Source organism: Oryzias latipes, chromosome 3 (assembly GCF_002234675.1).
Source record: "Oryzias latipes chromosome 3, ASM223467v1".
Classification (NCBI taxonomy): Eukaryota; Metazoa; Chordata; class Actinopteri; order Beloniformes; family Adrianichthyidae; genus Oryzias; species Oryzias latipes.
The window spans coordinates 32,423,813-32,438,901 of record NC_019861.2 but is presented as its reverse complement, the minus strand read 5'-3'; the positions used below and the strand labels follow the sequence as shown (position 1 = coordinate 32,438,901).

Genomic DNA, 15,089 nt, shown 5'->3' with positions numbered 1-15,089 from the left:
CACAAAGCTAAATCAGGGTCAGGCAGGCAGGGGTTAAAAAACAGGCATGAGATAATCAGAGGAGAGACGGGGTAGTCAGGATCCAGGCGAGAGTCGGGGCAGGCGGCAGGCAAACAGAGTCAGAAAAAGGGTCAGGACACAGAAAACCGATCCAGACATAACACTCGGTAATGAAGGCAGAGTGGCTTAAACAATACTTCACACTGAGTGAGGCTCAGTACAGAACTTAGATAGTTCCCACTGGTGACCGGGGGTAAATTGTTCTCTGCATTTGCCCCATCCCCTGGGGGAGCGGTGAGCTGCAGACGAGCCACGCTTGGGAGATGACAGCTGGCTGGGGAGAGCAGGGATCAAACCACCAACCCTTTGGTTATTGGACAACCTGCTCTACCGCCTGAGCCACGAGTTCTGACTTCTGACAAAACCAAGTCAGTCACCATTTTTTCACGATATGGACGCCGCCATGTTGAAACCAGACAATGTTAGTAAGCAGTAATTGGTCTGGGTCAATGTTTCTATGGCAACCACTCTGGCAAATCAGGAATTAGCTTGTTGGAAGAACACAACTACTACCACTTGAAAGCGAACGTTGGAGGTAGGAACCACCTACTTTTATTGAAGCATCTGATTGGTCGGGTTATAACTTGAATAACTTGAACTGCAGGAAAAACATTGTTAAAAAAAATAGAATTATTAAGAACAAAATAAAGGCGGACAATTATTCTGACCTATTGAGTGACTGAATAATAGCTGTTTATGTCTTTATAGAAGTCTATGGGGATTTTGGCTTCTTGGAGCCAGCGGGTACTTCCTGTTTGGAATGCCAGAGAAGGAGGGGTCACTCAGTCCAGTTCTTGTATACAATGAATGCATCCTACAGGTAAAACACTCCTAATCCAGGTAAACAGCAGCAGGAAAGATACAGCAAACCAAGGAGGATGCTGGCCCTGAACAACCAGAGTAATTTAAACTGCAACATCTAATATCTAATGTCACCAAGGAATGCAGACGGTCTAATGTGGACACAGGTATAAAAGCTTTAGTGTGAATTTAAAAAAAAATCTAGATTTGAACATTAATTTCAGACAGAAAGAGAACTTTCCATTTCCAACTGCATCCTTCAGTCCATTCTTCTATCTGAAGCTCACGTCCTCTCTAGCATGCAGCCTATCCACATGCGTGCACGCGTATGGGAGGCTCCACCCCCTCCCCCACCTGCAGGCCGTCACTCGTCTTGACTGACAGCTGCTGTGAGGCCTGAATGCCGCGCTCAGCCGACGGAGAGATTAAAGTCAGCGGGGAAAGAGGATTTAGCTCCCATCGTTTCCTCCACTTCCTCTCACCCGGCTTTCCTTGTTCCTCTCCGTCTACGCCAACACCTCCAGGCATGATGACCATCGTACGGCGGGCCGTTTGGAAGGCAGATTCAGCTCCCACACAACACAACAGAAACTGAAGCTAGAATGAGCTTCGTGTGGAAAAAAAACAGACTTGAACACTCAACGGGCAGCAGTGAATTATTGATAGAAATATGTCGAGCTTTAATTCTGAAAGGTAAAAGCAGGAATAGGGCTGCTAACAGTAACACCACCCGACATCTGAATTAATGCTGGAAAATACATGAATATCAACAAGATGTGGTGGTTTTCTGTAACATCCTTAAAAGCTAAAGCCCTTCTCCTCACATTTCTGTGAATCGTTGCAAAAGCTTCCGTAATGCAGCTCTGTTAGACCGCTAAGCTGAACGGAATGACACGCCACAGGCAAAGCAAGCCTGCAGGACGTCTGATCAGCTGATGGTTCAGAAAGACGTGGAATTTTGGTCAACGACAAACATGGCCGCCTCACGCTTCAACACAACCCAGTGAAACCACAGAAACGACGAATCCCTGCTTAAAAAGATTGAAAGCAAAGCAGAGGAATACAGTGATCTGCTCCTGGGAAAAAGCTCATCTCGAAAGATTCACTTCTGACTGACAGCTGAATATTATCTATTTAAAGGTTGTATTAAAAATAACTCAGCAACGGTTGCCATCAGAACCACTCGGATGAAAAAGATTTTGGCGTTTTTAACAAGTTCTTGTGGCATTTTCCTGATGATGAGGTCATCTTTAGCTTAAAATTGCATGTCTGAGTATTTCTATATTCTAATCGGTGTAAATCAGGGGCAGACGAGAAAATGTCTTTATTAAAAAGCGCTTTTATTTGTTATGTAGAAAACACGCTTGTGGGGGTCACAAACTCCCTGCAGAGCTCAGGTGAGGACAACTGAGACGTTCATGGATGTCTGCAAATGGAGGCATCAGAATGGAGCAGAGCAGGGAGCTTGTGGCCTGCACAGTGTATTTTCTGAGTTATTTTTCATACGACATCTTTTCGACTGCTTCTGATTCACAACAATTTAAAAAAACATGTACTCAGAAATGCTAAGATTCATTTTCCTTATATAAAAATGCAACAAGAACATGTTAACGACCCCCAAAACACTGGCTATGTCCCAATTTCCTCCCTACTCCCTAACTACTAAAAAACTATGTGGTGTCCTGGATTTTAAAAGCAATTCGGACTCCATGCAGTAATTGGTCACTACTTTTTTTTTCTTTTTAAACCGCGAAAATAACTTCACCAAATTCACAAAGTGAAAATCTAATCGTTATTATAGATTTACAATGACTATTTATGAATCCACTGAACGCTGACGATGAACACGTTAATTGTTTATTTAAAAAACTACATTTAAATTAGGGCTGCTGATATAGAATTTTTTATATCACAATACAGCTTTTTTCACATCAGGCAATATTGATAAATGTCACAATATAAACCAAATCACTATATTTGTCCAATTTAAACACTGCAGACAAATGTGAAATCTTCAGAAGGTTGTTTAGATTTAAAAAAGATCATTCGATTTTTATTTCCTTTCATACTTTAAAATGTATTGTTTTTTCTTTTATTGGTTTTAATGTTTTATTTCATTTTATTTTTACAATTTTTTAATTTGCTTTTATGCTTTTTATTTTTTCTATTTATGTCTCTACTATGCTAAAATGCTAAACTTTGGTTTTATGCCTTTAATTCTTCTATGCTTTGCTCTGTATAGCCTTTTGGGTCTCCTTGGCTGGTGGTGGAAGGTACTTTATGAATAAACAAATGAAAATGAAAATTAAAAGATGCAACGAAGGACCATGATGCAACAGTATTTTATCAGATAAGAAAAGACATTTAGATTACAAGCTAAACTGAAAATTAAAGCAGAAGCGTTAAAACACTGCAAAGACGCTGCTAAATCTCAGTGGATTCTATTCTGTTGTTTTATTTATGAAATACTGTTTTAATTCATGTCCTATGAATAAATTGTGTTGTATTTATCCGCCACGTCTTAAAGGCGTTAAAGCGACCCGTGTTTACATTTAGGTGACAGACGAAGCACCTTGTTAGCGTAGCATCGCTAGCATCATAGCATTAGCGTCTAACAACAGCGCCGTCTCCAAATCAACACTTTTTTATTCCTGTGTCTGTTGCAGCTGTGAGTGAAGCAGCTTTATCCTCCAGTTCTGACTGGATCCTGCAGAAAATCGCTGTACGTTCAGCTGTTCCACAGGTGAAGTGACTGCGGGGCGTCTCGCGCCGTCACGCGCGCTTGTTTCACCCGCGTGCAGACAGTGCAGGAAGACATAAATTCACCCAAAGGAAAAAAATAAACATGGCTAAGTTTACGCAAACGTTTACTCGCCATTTGATTACTTAACACTCTTAACTTTTCCACGCTAAAAAGGAGAAAATGCCCGCAACCGGTGAGTGTTAATCTTGGACCCTTCAAAATAAAAGTCTGGTGCGATTCTTCTATCGAGAAAAAATTATATCGCAACATAATAAATCATCGTTTTATCACCTAGGCCTGATTTAATTTAATTTAATTAATTTTTTTACAAAAAATGTTAAAACGCAATGCATTGTGGTTTTTCGCGGAGACTTCTGGGAAATTTCTAGGGCATCCCATTTGGGAATCGTAGATTCGGACAGCACTACATAAATGGAGAACGCCCTATAAAATGAACTATGTAGTGAGTAGTGGGGGAATTCGGACACATCGACCAGTTTTAATAGTCTTTAATTTATAAGGCATAAATTCATCCATGTAATCTCTCTGCCTCCAACATAAAGGCTGCAATAAAACAAAAATGTGAAAATAATCTGGACAAAATAAACTACTAACAATAACAACAAAGGTTTACATATTTCTTCTCGTTTTTCCTTTTCATTCCTTTAGATAACTTTGGTTATGAACTGTGGCTTTAATAATGCTCTGAACTGAAATCAAAGTAAAAAAAAACATAAAAGTAAAAGTAAAATAAACCAATTTGTTGTATTTATTTTGCATATTGAGAACCCACTGCAGGAAAGTTTCTTGCAGAATTTTTTAATGCGACGATAAACATTTGCAGTTTTTCAATTTGTCTGACAGATTTGCAGAGGGTTCGGGTCACGACTTGCGGTTCAAAGTTCAACCAATTCCCTTTTCTGGTGTGCTCCCTCTAAATCTGTCAAAGTGCTTTCTTGGTTTTAAAAGGATTGAAACGTTCTCATGTGAATCAAAGCAGAGCATTCCAATCGTCTGTAGATCCTTTCATGAAAATGTGGGAGGAGAAAACCAGGAAATTAATCCACTTTTTGAATGGATGAAGACTTTTCGGCCTTCAAAGAACCAGAATCTTCCTCGTTTGGGACGAACCACTTCTCTAACCCTTGTGCTATCTTGCGCTATCGGGAGGTGGGTCATCTGGACCCCACAAGATAACACAAGGGCTAACCAGCTGCCATGAATCCAGCTGAATGTTCACTCCAAAAAACAATGTTTGAGGAAGAAGTAGGACGCCGGCGAGCGGCGGCGGCTGCACTCAGTGTCACAGTTCGGGAATTCAGGTCAGCTGGGCTCCTGTTTGGCTGCATGTTTCTTGCAAGCTTACGCTCAACCCAAATGGGATGATTTTTAGGAGAACTGCTGCACTTTTCTCCTCCTCATTCATCCACGGATTTATATTTGCAGATTTATTCCGTGGAGGGGGTGAGGGGTTGGAAATAAGCTTTACTATTCCTTCTCCTCGTCTGTGTGTGAATAAGAATAAATCTGCTTTTCGGGAGTTTTATTGGATTTCTGGATTGTTATGTCCTGCAGGAATACAGGAAAGAGAGCTGAAAACAAAAAAGACAGACGCCTTCGTTGACTTTCCTGGAGGACATCGTCATGGTGAGGATGAAGTGACATTGGGAGGACAGAGGAAAGCATAAAAACCCTCCGTTCTTTGAGGGTTCTTATGTTATTCTTTGAGGTGGGCTAGCTCTTTATCGAGAATTAAGGAATTCATAAAGTGAACGGCAGATTTATGAGATTAGCAGAATTAGAAAACATCTTCTGGTCTCTGAACCTTGAGGCTGCAAACGCATCGCGCCCACAGAAACATATCTGGTTGAATGATGGGTCATTTCCCATCATTCTTTTGTTTAAAGTCTATTCCGCTACCTTACAGCCCCTCACAACCCCAACCTACTATTACTGGTATATATCAAAAAAGGTGAGAAATATTAGAGCTATCCAGCTGTACAGTTTTGATCCAGATTCCAGCTCAGACGAGGAAAACAAGGACGCGCATGGATCTATTTGTCTGCAAGTGGATGCATCATAATGGAGTGGGGCAGGGAGCTTGTGGGTTGCCGTAGCAGCTCCTATGTCACACCTAGAAGCTTTATAAAACAGCATTTTGTCGTCAGCTACCAATTCACAATCATTTAAGTAAAAAAAATACTCAGAAATGAAGTTTTGAACGTAATTTTCTTCATAAATGTCCTCAGAAAAATGCAACAAGTTAAAAAAAGTAAAAACAGTTTTTTATTGGAGCCGGTCTTTAAATGGTTTTGGAGAGATTCTATCTTTAACCCTTGTGCTATCTTAGAGGATCCCACCCTAACATTGATGTGTTTTTCCTACCATGACAAAGGAGGATAAAGGTGGAAAGATTTCATGTAATCCATGGAAACCAGTGAAGATCACAAATCATTGAAGAAAAAAGGTTCAGTGGGTCTAGATGACCCACCTCCCAATGTTAAAGTGCCTAGGATAGCACAAGGGTTACAAATAGATGTTTAAATTAGTTGTAGCATACTGAATGAAAGCCTTTGCATCTTTTTTCTTTATCTTAAAGTTCAATTATTGAAGGCACAAAACAACAACGAAGAGAGACCAACTATATGAGAATGGGAATTTTGGTGCTTCAACGTTCTGATCAAAATGGTGTTTTGTATTTTTAGTAACTACACAAAAAATAAGTTATTTTTTGGAGAAAAAAATGGCAATTTCAGATATTTTTAGGTGGTTTCTTGTATGCGGGTAGTTTTGGTCCGGCCGTATCTGTTCCATCAGTCCGTCCGTCCGTCACAGCAGAGAGAATTTCAGCCAAAACACACACAGGTGAGTTTCTGGGGGAAATGTCCATTATTAGACGAACACAGACAGTATTGGGACAGACCTTCAGGCAAGTTAGAACAGCTAATTAACCTTCATGAATGTCTTTGGACTTGTGGAGCAGAAAGTCCACACAGACGAGGAGCCTGATGCTCTGAGAGACGACTGCTGCTTCACTGAAGGAGGTTTTTAAGAAGAGGGGGGTCAAACAAATTCATTCCAAATGCAGCGACTGCTTTCACAAAACAATTATATAAGGAACAAACTGCTCAGTTTTTAATCTAATGATTATTTCTGACCTTTTTCATTTAATATTTTATAAATGACGGGCTGTGTTATTGAAATATCAGAACCCTGACAAGCAGGTGACCAATAAATTGAGGTTCTAGACTCAAATACAACACAGATAAAATAAAAAAGTGATACTTTCATTTCCTCACTTAAATCGCTGAAAATCCGGGCTTGAAACAGGAAAAATGAGTAAAACTAAAGAAAAAAAGGCTCTGATAAAAACAAAAAATAGAAAAATGAAACAAAACAACCTTAAATTTGACCCAAGAAAAGCTCCAAACATGAAAAAAAAACAAAAAAAAAACTATAACACAACATAATAAATAGTGAATTCAAGGCTGTGTTATTCAGTTAAGATTATTTTAAGGTGTTTTATAAATGAAAAAGCAGCAACAAACAGACAATTTGCTGAGTTTGGCTGCATGAAGACCGCCTAAAAAAACTGACCTGAACTGAAAAAACAGTTAAAAAAAAGTTTTACAACTTTGAGTGCTATAACTCAAAGAAAATATTCAGTTTTCTCTGCTTTAATTATTGATATTTTTAAACAAACGTGAGAGTAATTTCTAAAATTAGCTTTATTAGTGAATTTTTCTACAAACAGACAAAACAAAGTCAGCAGTTTTTCAAAAAGAACGACTGAGAATAAAAAAAAAAAGCTCCTTAGTGCAAAACCAGTCAAATGTGCATCGATGTTATCCTAAAGTTAGGTAAAGAACACAGAAGGCAGCATTTATGTGTGGATTCCTTATAGAGTGCAGCTGACTGCGTGCACGTGCACACACATGCACACACACACAAAGCAGAGATATGCTGGACGATGGAAACTTATCCTGGCGTTGCAGATGATGTTGAGATGGAGAGCCTGGTATAACTCACTTATGGACACGCAAACATCTGGTGCAAACACACACACATACACACACCCTCCTGCTACACTAATGGCTTCTGCTGTTGCTTCCAGCCCTGCTGGACTTTCCTTAGAGGCTTGAGCAGATTCTGACGCATTTGGAGGCTGGGCAGAGTGAACTGCTCTCCTGCTGACGGCCGTTTCCTCCACAAACGGTAGATCCACGCCGCAGACACGCGGCGGTCGGCATTTCTGCCGTTTTTCGGCCGCATAGACCTAAAGAAGGCTGCGCACACGCTGCTGACCCCATTAGATGCAACAACCAAGATCTGACCTGGCCAGGAAGAAAGCCTGGGGCCTGAGCTATTCAAGCCGTCCTGCCACTGTCTGCTAATGAAGCGGGTTTGAACCGCCAGCAGAGTCCAGGGTTCTCCAGCGCACCATTCCCTTCCTACAGCCAGATTTACCAAAAAGGACATTCTTGTCAAAACAAAACTGGCACAAAGTACAAAACAGGCACAAGGTAAGGGTTTGCAGGAAAACAAACCAGAAAATGAAAAAAAAAACGGTTAAAGTGATGTAAAAAAAAAACAGATTTTAAAGGTTGAAACCCAAGAAAGGTGACATAAGACAAAATGGCTAAAACATCATTAAACAAAACTACAAATTTTGAATGAATATAGGAAATATCTTTCGCACATATTTTTTACAAAAACAAGCCACAACAAAACAAAAGCAAGAATGAAGAATGAAGTCGATGTGACATCAAAAAAACGCTCCTGACTGTGTTTGGTGAGACTTTCAAAGACCCCCTAGGAAGAATATTCTGTTTTTTCTTATGGAGAACGTATATAAAGAACATTAAGCTTAAAACTGTATATCTGAATATTTCCTTATTCAGATTTTCGTAAGCAGGTTAAAACTGCAGAAGAAGAAGAAGAAAAGCACATTTGTTGCAAATAAAATACGCTGGGCGGGCCACAAGCTCCCCGCTCCGCTCCATTCCGATGCCTCCACTTGCAGACAAATAGATCCATAAACGTCTGAGCTGGAATCTGGATCTAAACTGTACGGCTGGACAGCTCCAGCAGTGCTCGCCATGTTCGTTGCACCGTAAATGTTAGCTTGGAGGTGTGAGGGGCTGTAAGTTAGCGGGATAACGTGTCACAAGAATGTTCTCACCAACAAGGAGGGAGGGGGGGACGGGCTTGCTCTGCGTCAACAGTCCCGCCCACAACTCAGAGGTGAATTTCTAATGAACTCCTGCCGCTCTGCAGAAACTATGTCCTAGAAAACAACACCTCTAAAAAAAATGTTGGCTAAAAACGGCATAATCATAATTAAAAGGCCACTGGGCTTTGAAAATAGATCAAACGATGATCACAGTGGGACTTTAAGTTTTGAAAATAGATTTAATAATATTTAACAATAAAATCACTATTAACGAGAACGTAGTCTGAGTTGTTCAGGTTTTAGAAAGTTTTCTAAAGACTTTTCTCAGGTGTTTCAGAGAAAACACGTTCAAACCAGGACGGAGGCGTCGAAGAACCAGTCGACTTCCTGCCAAGAGCAACGCCCGCTGTGACAATATGGCCCCACTGCATGAAAACGCTCCCTTACGGAGAGGCAGGAGGGTCACACGCAGGGAAATCTGCTGTGGAAAATCACCGAGAAGAAGGCAGCACTCCCATTAGGACGTTAAGAAAATAGATGTAACTGTGTGCGCAGAACCGTTAATGTCGGAGGTTCAGGGCCCAGAACAATGGAAAGGTCTCCGTCCTTCTGCCGTTCTCGCCAAATGCCACCAAATGTTGACAGCAGGCGGTGGAGAAGCAGATTAACCAGACGGATGTGAAAGCATCATTCAGACGAGGAGAAGGTCTGAACGGATTTCCACATTATAAAATCAATACAGATAAATAAAAGCTCAGAGCTGCCACCTTTTGAAGTTTTTCAGTCTGTCAACTTCTGCTGAACTCGAAAAAGCAGACGGAGATGTGCAGGCAGGCAGGCAGGCAGGCACGCAGGCACGCAGGCAGGCAGGCAGGCCGACATGACAGTGTGGGACGTACAGGAGATTGAAGCAATCATTTGAGGCCTGCAGGGATAATCACTGCAAAGCCCCACTGTCCCATTCAGTGAGGATAAAACCCACTGGATTAATCTGCAGGCCTGAGCAACACACACAGAACTCCAGGCACTTGCATAACACACAGACCCCCCCACGCCTTCTTCTCAGTCTCTTTGCTTTATGTCATGTATGGTCTCCTTTTTCGGTCACTTTTCCTTCAACGCCCAACCCGCCACTCTACACGCTCACAAGATTGTAACAAAAAAACGCACCATTTCGTGGTTAATTCACTATTGACCTGCAGCGTTTTTTGTTTTTGTTTTTTTAACTCCGCCTTCCAGGTGAAGAGTATAGCATTTCAGTGGAGCAACACCGGAGGAATCACGTTCCTTCATCTGATCGATAGGAGGGAACGGAGGCCCACTTACAGCCGGATGAGGCTCATCACGTGCAGCGTGTCGGAGGGAGAGACGGGAACGCTGAACTGCAAATGTTTGCACATGGAATCCACGCCCAGTCGTGTATCAATCCACACGCGCGAAAACAAAAGTATGAATGTCAAAAAAGGTCATTTTAGATTTGATGTTAAGAATATTCACCAAACCATCCTCAACTCTATGTAGCCCCTGAAGCTTTTTCAGCTTCTCTGATGCTCATTTCCTCATTCCAGCCTCATAAGGGAGCAAGAAGACGACAAAAGCTGTGATCTCCTCGTTCAGATGACTGTCTGTTCTCCCCGGAGGCTGTGGGTCTGTGGAAATGTCTCACCTTTCTGTTATGAGCCAGGGACAGCAAGGAGTTGATTAGCAGCAAGATAAAGTTTCATAAATGCCTGGAAAAAAAAGCTGCCAAGGTGTCTCTGCAAGTATTTTGAGCAATTCTGCTGGGGAAAAAAAACCCAAACATCTCATCTGTTTTCTAATAAAAAAGTGGAAAATTTAGGCGGAAATCAACTACTTCCGGTTGTAACTTGTGACGAACATTTGTCATAACATGTTAGTTTTCTGATCACATGCTGGAAACATCCTGTTTTCCCGATTTCAGCTGAAATCTGTCTGTAAAAAAGCATTTTTTTCCCTTTGTTTCCCAGGGCGCCTGCGCGTCAGCGGAGCTGTCCGCGGTGCTGAAGCTCCATCACTGCCGGGACTCTCCCGCCTTCAGACCGAACAGCGACTTTAATCCGGTTCCAAACTCAGCACGGACTGTCGAATCCAGGAACGAGTGAAAGCGGGAACGGAAACAATCTCAACCACTTCGTTATTTTTCCAAGCTACAGTTTGAATCTTCCACTTACTTGGGTGTGTTTGTGTCAAAAGGGCGCGAAAATCAGAACAGCTGCTTGCAAAATTAAAAAAAATAGAACAAAGCGTAAATAAACCATCAAGTATTCTCCAACGATAACCAAACCGTTTATTGGTAACTCCGAAACCCCAATTTAACAAATAATTGAAACTTTCGAGCGTATTTCCGTGATTTTGTGTGGTTTTAAAGCTGGAAAAAAAGCAAACAAAGACGTCAAACGTACCGGTTTAACTTTCTGTTCCTCGCCGCGTCCTTGTTGTTTGCTCAGAGAGAGTGGACGAGGTGAAAATGTCTGTCAGCTCCACCGCTCCGTTTGACGGGACTGTCCCCGCCCTCCCCAACCACTACCGAGCGGAGCCCGCGGATTGACACAAACGCACTTCCGGTTAACCTTTTACAAAATAAAACCGATGCATCTTTAAGGAAATATTATTTTATTGATTTTTGTTAAACTACATTTTACGATTATTTACCAAAGGATGGCTGTGGAAAGAGGTAGAATAAAATGTAAATTGTAAATAAAAAATGTTACGATAACAACACTGAAGCAAATAAATGGAAATAAAACAAAAGAATTATGTAAATTGATCTAAACTGAAGACCTGAATATGCACAATGATACAGAAATACCAATAACTAACAAATCATGTTAAACTTTACCATCATTTATGACAGAAATACTAGTTTTTTAATAAACCAATACATTAAATCAATACAAGAGATGGAAAACAACGGTTTAAAAATTAAAAATATCTAGTTTAGTGAAACCAGATACACAATAACATGAAACCCACTGACTGTGACCCAGACATCTTAAGTTCTGTGCAAAGTTTGCAGTCTTTTTAGATTTTTTTCTTGTAGTTTAATTGTAACCATATGAGGCGCTTATTTCTGACAGTTACTCCCATAGGCTTACATGTTTGTTTTGACAAACATAACAGAAACAGATCAACAACGAACCCGTTCTTCTCTCCTCTCTGTTGTCTCTAAGTAATATGAGATTTTTTTTAAAGGGGTCTGGCTCCATCAGCACTTTTCCACCATCTATCAACCACTGAACTTTCCGCTGTCTGACACAGTTAGACGGGTCATTTTCACCAACACATCTCTATATGGACTTTGTAACATAAATACAAGCCCACTGTATTGAAGCATTTGAGTCATATACATCACAGAGTAAGTCATTTTACATCACACCTGTGGTAAAAGAACAATCAGCCTTTTAGGGCGTTTTTAGGCATCTGCTTTTAATTTGAAATTGGATCAATAGACTTCCTTTCGCGGTACGCTCGGCGTGAACGCGCACATAAAATGGCCGCACCCTTTGACGTCACTGGAAAGTTTGGGCACCCTAATGAGCAAAGATGCAATTAATACTTTTCTCCCTGTAATAATTAAAGAATTAGAATCTTATTTACATACTATCTCTAATAGCTTAAACAAAAAGGCCATAAATATGTATGAAAACTGTCTTTGAATATTTTCAATGCAAAGCATCTGTAATCTTTCTTTTGTAATACATGTACCATCCTCTGACATTGTCGTTGTTATGACCATTGTTCCTGTCATACATATTTGTTGTGTTTGTTTTGAACAATAACGTTTTTAAAAAAATATTTAAAAAAAGAGCAAGGATGCAATCTGGTAATTTTAGATTAAAAAATAAAGAATCTGTGAGAAGAAAAAAAGAGGGGGATTTTTGACAGGGATTTCCTCTTGTAATTTTGAATTGTGTAACTTTATTAAACACAAAAAATAAAAACACAACATGAATGAATGAGTGGACTAAACTCATCTAAACCTATCGACACGTTGCTCGATGGAGGTGGAGTGAAGGAAACTGATGTTTAAGCACACAACGAGATTCTGGAGTTTGATTCTTGGCAACAGTCTGATGATACTCATTCAAGCTCCAAGATGTGAAGACCATGACGACATGGATGAAGCGGTTTGGAAGACCATGATGACATGAAGCGGTTTCCATGACGACATGGATGAAGCGGTTTGCGGTGGAAGACCTCGACCGGCCTGAAGAAAGTCCTAAAACGAGGAAAGATCTAATTCCACACGTTTGTTTAGAGGAATCTGGGATGCAAACATCACATGCGAGGAAGGAAACTCCTCCTACTCCTGATGAGACTCTAACCAGCGCCCAGATGTTTGGATTTCAGCTGAAATCAGCCAAAAAGACAGGGAAAGTGTGCATAACAAATCGAGATAAAGTGCTAGAAGATGCTAACAAAGAGCAGATCATTAAATCTTTGCGTTAAGGTTTCAAACAGATTCCATCTGCTGGTCAGATCGCAGATGTTGTTCTTGGAGCAGAGCAGCAGTGGCTGTTGTGTTTTCATATCTCCTCGCCGCCTTCACGCACGTACATGCTGATCACTCACCCCAGCTGCAGCTCATCATCTTCCTCCTTACCGTCTCCTTGCCTCATCATTTCCACATCAGAACATCAAGACGTCACTGGATCGACTGAAGGAGGTCCAATTCCCGTCCTGCAGTTTGGCTTGTTTTTAATGCAAATGGATGCAAAGCACAGTTCAAGTTGAACTTCAAAAGAAACACTAATTTGGAAGCAATTGTTCTCTTTGTGTGAGAGCCAAGCAGAAAAAAGATTTGCTAGACTTTAAGCGTCATTAAGGTGTTTTATGGGTAATGTAGTTTAATCCTAAGCTCTCTCAGATAACATTGTTTTAAATGAGGATGATGACTCAGAAAAAAACTCTATCTGAATATTGACACGCCTTTCATTTTAATAAAAATGATAAAATTCCTTTTTATATAATGATCACAATGTTGAGCACTGCAACTGGATCTCATATCCAAGTAAACACGGATTTCAGCGCTCATCGCCACGACGTTGGCCTTTTTTCAGAGCGTTGCACTCATCACTCTGATCCATCAGGTCGCTGAACTAGAATTCATTGCTGGGAGGTTCTGCAGAACTTTGGGCCGCTTTGGCGACAGCATTTTGGCTGATGCTCCGTGTATGACTGCAGTGCTTCACTCATTGTTATCCGCATTTTTATGTGACACTGGCAGCAACATGGCACAGCGTTTTGGTTCAGAACCCATCCTAAGTAAAGATTAAGTAGTGCATTTATCATAACAAAACAAGCTGCTTCACTGAGGTCTTGTAGTTGTTTTGTGCGGTGTAGAGCTGCTCAAAGAGGCTCAGTGGGCGGCGCTGCCATCTAGGGGTCGGGGTTTAAGTGGAAAGCAAGTGTCAGACGCTGAAGGACATTCATAAATAATTAAATGAATATTGTCCTGACCACATTTTCAATCGATACAAATATCGTCAAATATCGCCCATTCGATTTTTTCTCCAAACCCCTAATATCTACAGACTTTTACCCTCACACTTTTTTCCTTGACAAAAATCCAGCGGCACACCAGCATCCAAAAATATATAAAAGGAAAATCTTCAAAGCCTGTACCGATGTGCAAGTTCCTCCACGATCTTACGGTATCGTCATTCTTATCAAAGTGTCTTAAATAGAATCAAATAAACACAAATTAGAAAAAGTATTTCATGATCGTTCGTGTTCCTAAGTACTCAGTGCTTTTATCAGGGCCTGTTTGGATGAACACAAAGCTGATATCCTGGCGATGGTAAATGTGTTTAGATCAGTACAGAGTACAGCGGTTGAAAAACACTGTTCTAGAAGACGCTCTGAACCCCTGATGGAAGGAAATCTGCAGTAAGCCAAAGGGGCCACAGAGGGAGGTACGGGTCAGGAGAGGGTCCGGTTCTGCCAGCATTTACTTAACCCGTTAACACCAGAGACGTCGTCAGTGTCACTTACGTAACACGCGCTCTTTGATGTCCCTGCGTGATCAACGTGAATCGCGGACAAAAGCAGCTTTTCCTTTCAAACATATTACTAATGTAAAGCGTTTTCTCTGCGACACAGTCAGCTGATTTACGTTGATGGTGTAAGCAAGGGATGGGCAAAACCTTTAGACTCGTGAGCCACAAAGGGTTTTAAATTTTTACAGAAGGGCTGAACCAGGAGCTTTATGGTAGTCCACTTCGTTAGAGAAAGAAATACTTTGAGATCTGGACAAAAACCAGCTTTAATTATGATAGAAAATTATTGCCT

At 40.9% G+C, this 15,089-nt stretch overlaps 1 protein-coding gene across 2 annotated transcripts in view; it reads right to left on the bottom strand.

Annotated features, from left to right (window-relative positions):
- LOC101170749 (synaptosomal-associated protein 25-A) overlaps nucleotides 1–11,329 on the bottom strand; it is a 38,684-nt gene extending 27,355 nt beyond the window's left edge. The window contains exon 1 of one of the 2 annotated variants that reach the window (XM_023953676.1): nucleotides 11,201–11,329. The gene's annotated coding sequence lies outside the window, so the exon portion shown is untranslated. The remainder of the gene's footprint in view (nucleotides 1–11,200) is intronic. The other variant, XM_023953675.1, reaches the window with a different exon arrangement.
- Between the last annotated feature and the right edge of the window lie 3,760 nt (nucleotides 11,330–15,089).